This window comes from Gorilla gorilla, chromosome 15 (genome assembly GCF_029281585.2).
Source record: "Gorilla gorilla gorilla isolate KB3781 chromosome 15, NHGRI_mGorGor1-v2.1_pri, whole genome shotgun sequence".
Classification (NCBI taxonomy): domain Eukaryota; kingdom Metazoa; phylum Chordata; class Mammalia; order Primates; family Hominidae; genus Gorilla; species Gorilla gorilla.
The window spans coordinates 27,365,001-27,373,841 of record NC_073239.2 but is presented as its reverse complement, the minus strand read 5'-3'; the positions used below and the strand labels follow the sequence as shown (position 1 = coordinate 27,373,841).

The window sequence follows — 8,841 nt, the reverse complement described above, 5'->3', positions numbered from 1 at the left end:
CTTAGATTTTTTTTCCCCCTTAAATGTCACAGAAAGACCAGACGATGCTAGAGTGGAAGGAATGACTTCCTTATGCCTTCCTTATCATCACGTGGATAAGGCTCCAGTAAAGTCTTACCCTTACAGAGTAAACTTTTCTTTGTGTGTGTGTGTGTGTGTGTGTGGAGAATACTCTATGAGTATTTAACACTGGCTAATTTTCCCCTTCTCCTCCCAGAACCAGGAGAAGATATTTTTTGACTTTTCAACATGTGAATTTAGTGTGGTTCCTGCAGGAAAAACCCAAGAAATTATTTGGGGGTTTGGAGTGCTGAGCACCAAGATTGCTGCTCACAGGAATTTCTCATTCTCATGGTAGTCCACACTGAGCCTCCAACAATAAATTAAAACTATCATTTGAGTGTTCTTATCAGCTTTTGACTCCAGTGGCTTCTTCTCCAGAAAAGGAGATTGAAAGCATCTCCATATTTGCCTGTTTCTCTATATTTCAAGGTAGCAGTATACTCTGGAACCTCAGTTCTCTAATGGGTCCAGTAAAAGTATTAAAAAAAAAAAAAAGCTTTTTACGTGTCACAGCTTTTGGTGGTTAATTTTATGTGTCAACTTGATTGGGTTAAGGGATATCCAGATAGCTATTAAAATATTACTTCTGGATATGTCTGTGAGGGTGTTTCTGGAAGAGATTAGCATTTCTATAAGTACACTGAACAAAAAAGATGTGCCCTCACCAATGTGGACAGTCAACATCCAGTCCATGGAGGACACAAATAGAACAAGAAGGAAGATAAAGGATGAATTTATTCCTTCTGTTTGAACTGGGACATCTTCTCCTGCTTTTAGACATCAGAGCTCCTGGTTGGCAGGGCTTTGGATTCAGACCAGGAATTATACCATCATTTCTCTTGGTTCTTAGGCCTTCAGATTTAGACTGAATTACACCATTGACATTTATGGTTCTCCAGTTTGAAGACAGCAGATCGTAGGACTTCTTAGCCACCATAATATGTGAGCCATTTCCTGTATATATTTCTTATTGGTTCCATTTATCTGGAGAACTCTAACACAGAGTTGAAATCAAAAGTCTAATTTATTTTACTTTAAATCATGTAATCACGAAAACTTTTACTAAAAATAGCCCATTTTTTCCGAAGGCCGTCACTGATAGATTGTTCTGCTTGCCAAACTCTCTATTCCTCTGACATTAAACAGTCAAGTCTCTATTCTCATAAACATAAGTATCCATAGATGGGCTTTCCTCTTCTAAGGCTACAGTGGAAAACCATGTTCCAGGAGAACTATGAGTCCTGGAGTCATTCTCAAGTCTCCCGGAAACCCCCACACCTGAAAATATAAAATTGATATCATCATCCTCCAAGTTTTTGTGTCACTGCTTTTAAAAGTAGTAATATATATGCCACAATATGTCTCATTCTAAAGGTTGAAAATTTTTATGCTATGACTATAATGACATCATTCTGCCTCCCACAGAAGGCTTTTGCTTAGAGAATTCAGCAAGAGAACAAAATTAACAGGAAACATCACTTTCACACACACAGATGGAAAAATGTTAACATCTCTTGAATTCTATGACAGTTTCCTAGATGAGAACATGTATGTCACTATAACGTACCAACGATGTGCAAACACATCTTATGAGCAGGTGCTAAACTGAGGTCACTGCTGAAAGATGGAAGTTTTGGCAGCACTGAGAACAAAAGCTTCTTCCTAGGTGCAATTTCAAGCTAAGCAGTAAGAATCATGTGTAAGAAATTTTCCAGGCAGGATAAAACTTCGGGATGTTTTGTTGACATTGTACAGAAGAGGCCTTCTATTCTGTTCCACCTTCATTTCACAGATCATGCAGAAATCTTACTCCTTACTTAAAGATTTTTTGGAATAAAATCAAACATTTTTACTAAAAAATAATATTGTGATTATTTCAATATAAAAAAGAAATATGTGAACTTTGCCCTCCTTGAAGCCAGACCTAACAATGCATTATGAAAACTGTGCAGAAATATCTAGCAGATTCATTTGGCTCAAATTTCCCTTTGTGCCTCTGCACCTCTAAAATGCATTTCTATGTTGCCAATATGCTGAGAATAAAGAATTACTTAAATTTGTTCAGAATAACAGTTGAAATTGTATGCAGCCAGTTCTATATCTAGAAATAATGTTAACATGGTTTGTATATACAAGATAGAGTGAATATTCTTTTCTTTTCCATAAGTAATCCTAAGAAGGTTTACTCTGAACGTTCACAGAGCTGTAGAGTGAGTAAAGAAGTATTTTTTTATATTTGTGAAAATGTAAGACAAATGAGATACACAAAATTTTATAATGAGAATGATATTCTTGTAGACAGCATAGGAGAAATATATGGGACTATTAAACATTAATAGCCTATCAAGCTGAGTCATTGTTCAGAGAATTGAACACAGAATCAAACTACTACCCTAATCCAATTTGTCTTTCAAGTACCACCACACATACACAGACACACACACACACACACACACACGTACACACACACACCGTACAAATAAGTACACAAATATCCTCTTCTAGTAATCAGCTATGTTGATTATCTCCCCTCCATTGCCTTTGCAATTTGCTTCTTTTCTCCTGTCTCCTTTTTTGCTAGATTGAAGAAAACTTCAATCTAGCAATCTAGCAAAGCATTTTCCTCAACTCTACTCACTTTTCAATTTATCGCCCTAACCTCTTCCTTTTGTAACTCTTTCTTGTACTCTTAACATCTGACATTGTGGGAAATTTATTATTATTAGACAATTAAATATACATTGCATCCACAGAATGGTGGTGATTTTTGGGTTTTGATTTTTTTTAACTTTTCCCTTTTAAGTGGATCTCAATCCATATATGTCTCTTCTTAGAGGCACATGATAAAAGTCATTTTTCTACCACTTCCCTCTCATTTGCCATGCTTCCTTAATGCCCCACACCCCCAGTAACATAAATACTGTTTTGTCAAATTTCATTATCATGTGATAGAACACCAGGAATAAGAGGGAGCTGTGAGAGATGAGGTCAGAACAATAGTAAGGTCATGGGAGTTTGGACTTTTCTCTTCAGGTCAATATACTCTCAAGTACATTGAAAAATATACTTGAGACAATAGATTGAATATACTTCAAAACAATAGGTTGAAAAAATTAATAGGTACATTTAAAATAGTTCATAGTCATATGATTATGATCTTATTAGGCTGATCACATTTTAACAGTTTCCTCTACCAAAGAGAGCTCTTTAGAACTAATTTACCCTGTGGCTCTCCCAAGACTATAGTATATAGCATTTGTCATGAAACTCTTTGGCATTTTTTTTACAATATACATTGGAAATTTGCTTTAGACAATGGAGGTCATAGAAATATTTATCTTGTTATTTTAAAGATTACTTAGATGGCAGTACAAAGGATGGTTTCAAGGAACTACAAATAGGCTAAATATCACCACATCTGTTATATAAGAAGCAATGGGATAAAGCACGCAACAGGACTGTTGAAGAGTTACTTTCAGCATTATAGGTAAGAAAAATGGTGTTCTGAATAAGATGGTGCCATAGGCAATGGCAATGAAGAGGAGGAAGAGATTATTAAGAGTTTTTAAGGAAGTAGACTTAACAGGACTTATCTGACTATAGTTACAGGATGAAGGAAGAGCCCAGAGCAGGGCCCTGATTTCTGACACAGGAGCTGACTGAAGGACCATAGCATGATATGGACATTCAAATCCAGAGGAAACTGGAGGATAGTAGAAGTAGGATGGTTTCAAGGAGGGGTGCTACAATGTGAGAAGCATGTGAAAAAGGGGTGAGAAAACTTCTCTACAGTTTTGCATGGAACTGTGCTTGCTTTAAAGGGCATAGGTTTTCATGTCATGTGGCTAAGTACAGTGAATATCTCATGTAATTTATTCTTTCAGTAATTATGTCTAATTTCTTTCACTGGTGTTTGGTCCTATATAAATTTGATTGATACATTTTGTTCCTACTAAAGCTAAGACTGGACTCAGGTCTGGTACCGTTATTTTCTGTGTCAGAGTCTTCAATTGACCCAATTTCCATCAAATAAATAAACAATCCTTCTTCTCTAAGTGAGACTTGAAACCATGGTTGTCTCTTTTTCTCCCTTCATATTTCAGTTCTACTTTTTCACCTTTTATAATGTTCTCATATCCAGAAGACTCCAAAACAATCCTGAAAGACATAAATGTAGAAATAAACAAGTGGAAAGACATACCATTATCTTGGGTGGGAAGATTTAATGTATTAAATATGCAGTCTCCATAAAAATACCATTAGTTTTCATTTTCTTTGAAGCTAAACAGAGTTCGGTTTGAAAAAAAGTAGGAAAACTCTGAAATAAAGGATAATCCTAAAAAAGAAAAGAGTATGAGTAATCTAGCCCTAAAAGTTGTCAACACATATTATGAACCTCCTATAATTTATTTATTTATTTATTTATTTATTTATTTATTATTTATTTATTATTTATTTATTTATTTATTTATTTATTTATACGGAGTTTCACTTTTGTTGCCCAGGCTGGAGTGCAATGGCACAATCTTGGCTCACTGCAACCTCTGCCTCCCAGATTCAAGCGATTCTCCTGCCTCAGCCTCCCGAGTAGCTGGGATTATAGGCATGCACCACCACCCAAGGCTAACTTTGTATTTTTAGTAGAGATGGGGTTTCTATATGTTGGACATGCTGGTCTCGAACTCCTGACCTCAGGTGATCCGCTGGCCTCGGCCTCCCAAAATGCTGGGATTACAAGCGTAAGCCACCACACCCAGCCAAACCTTTCTATAATTAAGACAATATTGAATCTGTGTATGAAGAGACAGACAAGTGGTATAATACAGAGAGAAGGACTATTTACAGTGACTTTAAAACACAATAACTTGACTGTGTATCCTTGGTTGGATATATTCTAAGACAAAAACTTGAAAATAATTATACAGTTTGTGGATTATATTTGTAGATGTCATTGATATGTTATTATTATGAGACTTGTATGTGTATTAAGGGAAGAACAAATAAGGATTTATGAGTATGGTTAAAGGCCAGGATTGCTGACATGAGAGAAACAGGAAATAAAAGTGAAATAAAGGTAAAAATCATATACTCCTGAACTTGAATTGGAAACATCTTTATAAAACCATAACAAATTTTGTATTTCCAAATACAGATTTCTTAGGTTCGTCCTCTGGAGATATATATATATGTTTATATATATATATGAACAATTTCCAATGCTATAGTAATGAGCACCTCTAGCACTCAAATTGTAATTTCTAAATATCATTTCATAGTACAAGTAATAAAGACTCCTTGGAGAAACAGAGGATTCTGAGTTCTGGGTAGGAAATTTAAGATCATCCTGGGGCATCTTATCATACAAGAATGTGAGAAAACTCTCAAAGCCTCCACGGCTATATCAAAAAGCCTCAGAAGTCAACTTAAATAAGGAGTTTAATAATTATTACAGTCAATAATTGCAATAGATTGAAATACATCAAACATGTTCTAATCCATGAGCTCATAATAGTTCTTTAAAAATGAAGAGATAAAACTCACTGGTCAACTTTGGAAGATGCTAGGAAATCAACTTAGGAAGATGCGAGGGAATCAACTTATCAGTTTGCAAACTGTTTTATAAAGAGCAATAGACATCTGAATTTTCTAAATGAGCTATAAATCAGTGTAATCAAATTATTTATGAGAAGTTTCTTGTTATAGTAGTATTTCAGTTAATAAAAGATTGATGTAGAATATCGCCATTTTGTAATAACTACTATAATACCCACAAGGAAACAAAAGACAATGAAATAGTACACAACACAACCTATAAACAATTATTTTGGTTTTCTGTTTCTGTTTTTTTTTTGTTTTTGTTTTTTGTTTTTTGAGAAGGGGTTTTGTTCTGTTCACCTGGACTGGAGTGCAGAGTGCAGTGGCGAGATCACAGCCTCGACCTTCCGGGCTCAAATAATTCTCCCATTTCACTCTCCAAAGAAGTAGCTGGGACTAAGGGGGCACGCCATGCTCGTCTAATTTTTTTTTTTTTTTAATACAGGGTTTACCATGTTGCCCAAGCTGGTCTCGAATTCCTGGGCTCAAACAATCTACTGTCCTCGGCCTCCCAAAGTGCTGGGATTATAGGCATGAGCCACGGTGCCTGGCCCAATTCTGGCCAAAAAAAAAAACTGAACCTAAATCTGTTCAAGATTTTAAATTCAACCACCATTTTCACGAATACATAGGAAACAGAAGTGCATAGCAAATCCTACCCTGAGTATGTGGTCAGCAAAATAGAGACTGTGTTTCAAGAAAAAAGAGGTGAAAGATGAAACTAAAGATTTAAAGAGATTTCAGAAACATAAACCAACTCAAGTGAATGGGCCTTATTTGGACAATAATTCAAAGAAATTAATTATAAAGAAATTTTATAAAAAAATTGAGGAAATCTGAACACTGCATGTTTGGAATTGCTAAAATTATTGATTTTTTAGGTATGAAAATGGTATTATGGTTGTTTGTTTTTCATTATTCCATATCTTTTAGAAATTTATATTAAATAAATAGGTGAAGTGAAATGATGATGGGCTTCAAAAAATCTGGAGGTAAAGTAGGTAGGCAAGAATATAGATAAAATAAGATTAGTCATGAATTGATAATTTTTGAAGCTGAGTGGTGAATATTTGGGGGTTCATTATATTCTCTTTAATATTGTTTGAAATTTTTCCTAATAAAAGATAAGAGAAAGAAATTCATATTATTCCATTCTTCTGATTTCTTACATCAGGTTCTCCTTTTCCTGTACTAAAAAAACCTTACCATCACAGTGGTTTCTTCAACCGGAATTTTAACCCCTAAGCTTCACATTGAACATGCTCATTATGTTCATTCTCTAAATCTTAAAACACAACTTTCTACAAGTAGCTACTTTGCTCTGAACATGTAAGTGGTTCTCCACTTTCCTCAAAATAAACCTTAGTTTACTCTTCATTTGTAGTAAAGTATCTTATTTTCGAAATGCCTTAAAATCTGTTTCTATCCAGCTCTCTGAATATTTCTTTTAGTTTTCCTTATGAACTCTAAGGTATGGTCAAAGCACTCTTATTTGTATACTGGTCTACTTGTCCTTAGAAGAGGCCGTAGGAACTTCCTCTTCTATCTTGTAGTACCTCTGTCTCAGTAGGTACATTTATATTTATCTGAATGTGTTTCTTCCTCAAAGACCAATTCAAGTGTCACCTTCTCCATCAACCTTTTTCTAAAGACACTTCGGTCTACAAACAATTCTCTCTTTAAACTCCAGAATAAATTATTTCCTTACTACTCATTTTATCACATGCTCCTCTACATGACTACTGTTATTTTAATGCACATATTTTACTTTTTCGATGTCGGGGACTATTCCAGATTTCTATGTACTCAAGAACCTACTGCAGTGTCTTACATAATTTTCCAACAAATGTGTATTGATGTTGTGGTTGTCATTGCTGCCATTATTGTCGTTGGGGGTGGTGATGTGGATGATGATTGTGGTGGTAATGATAATGATGACAAAGGAAGTTCATTTGACAATAGTTGTCGGGATCCCAAAATTTTTCATTAAGATGACCTTGCCTCTAGATACTTATGGCTAAATTTGAGAGTAGTAACTCACAGAACTAAAACTTCAACTTTCCTATGGTCCTCAGAAGTCTAATTCATGTGTTTCAATAACTTAGTCTTCATAATCAAGATGATTTAAAACATACAAGTAAGCAAATGAAAGACAAAATTTAATTTTCAAAATTCTTCATCGGCTTTCTACTTCTCAGAGGAAAAATTACAAATGTCTTGGTATAGCATCAAAATTTTACAGTCTGCTCTAAAATCCAAAATCAAATTTTATTCTCGTTGTTTCCCTTTATGCATACTCTACTTCAGTTAAAATCACCTAATTTTAAGTATCTTTGGAATTATTCCTATATTGGCATTAAACTTCCTTAGTTTAGATCTTCCCAGTTTCTTAGATTGTTTCAATCCCTTTTCTAAAGGAGCACCTGGCCTCTAAGTGTATACTTTCCATTTCATGCTTCACCCTTCACTGAAGCCCAATAAGGCTTAACCCTGCTTAAAATTATTCTGTGACTGTTTTAGATGTAAAGGCTAAATGCTTTAACATAGTGTTCTGGACCCTTTAAAAGATCTTATTACTTCAATATCTACTATATGTTTGGGACTTACTACAGAGTGTAAACACTATACACCCAGTCCTATGAGCTATTGTCTAATGAGGGGGAAATGGTTATAAACCAACAGATATAAACATGGGATAAAGAACAAGAGCTATGACACATACACACAAAAAATACATGCCATGAGAAGGAAATTTAAAGAAACATATTTAGATTGAAGATCAGAAGAGGCCTTTCTACTGAAGTAACATTTAAGTTGGTTCCTTTATATATAGAAAAAGTTACCTGAGATAAATTTTGAGAAGGCTCTGAAACTACACAGAGCAATGAAGTCACAATATATACCATCTGTGTTTATTAGCTGCCTGATCAAACATTATGTTTTAGAAAAACTGATGGTAGGAACTCTTTATGTAAATTATCATGACCCTTTGTATTATACACTACAAATATTTTTCTAGTCTGCTGTGTGTCTTTTATTGTTATACTTATTTTTCCATCAGAAGTTTAAATTTTTCAACAGTCTTTCATAGGTCTATGGCTTTGTGTTTCCTGCTTTCCCCAACCACAATATTATTATAAATATTCATATATATTTCCTTTCCTACTTTTAGAATTCTCTGCT

At 34.6% G+C, this 8,841-nt stretch overlaps 1 long non-coding RNA gene across 1 annotated transcript in view; it reads right to left on the bottom strand.

Annotated features, from left to right (window-relative positions):
• Positions 1–856: 856 nt before the first annotated feature.
• Positions 857–8,841, bottom strand: part of LOC129526636 (uncharacterized) — a 10,616-nt gene continuing 2,631 nt past the window's right edge. The window contains exon 3 of the long non-coding RNA XR_008671327.2: positions 857–4,221. This is a non-coding gene — a long non-coding RNA (uncharacterized lncRNA). The remainder of the gene's footprint in view (positions 4,222–8,841) is intronic.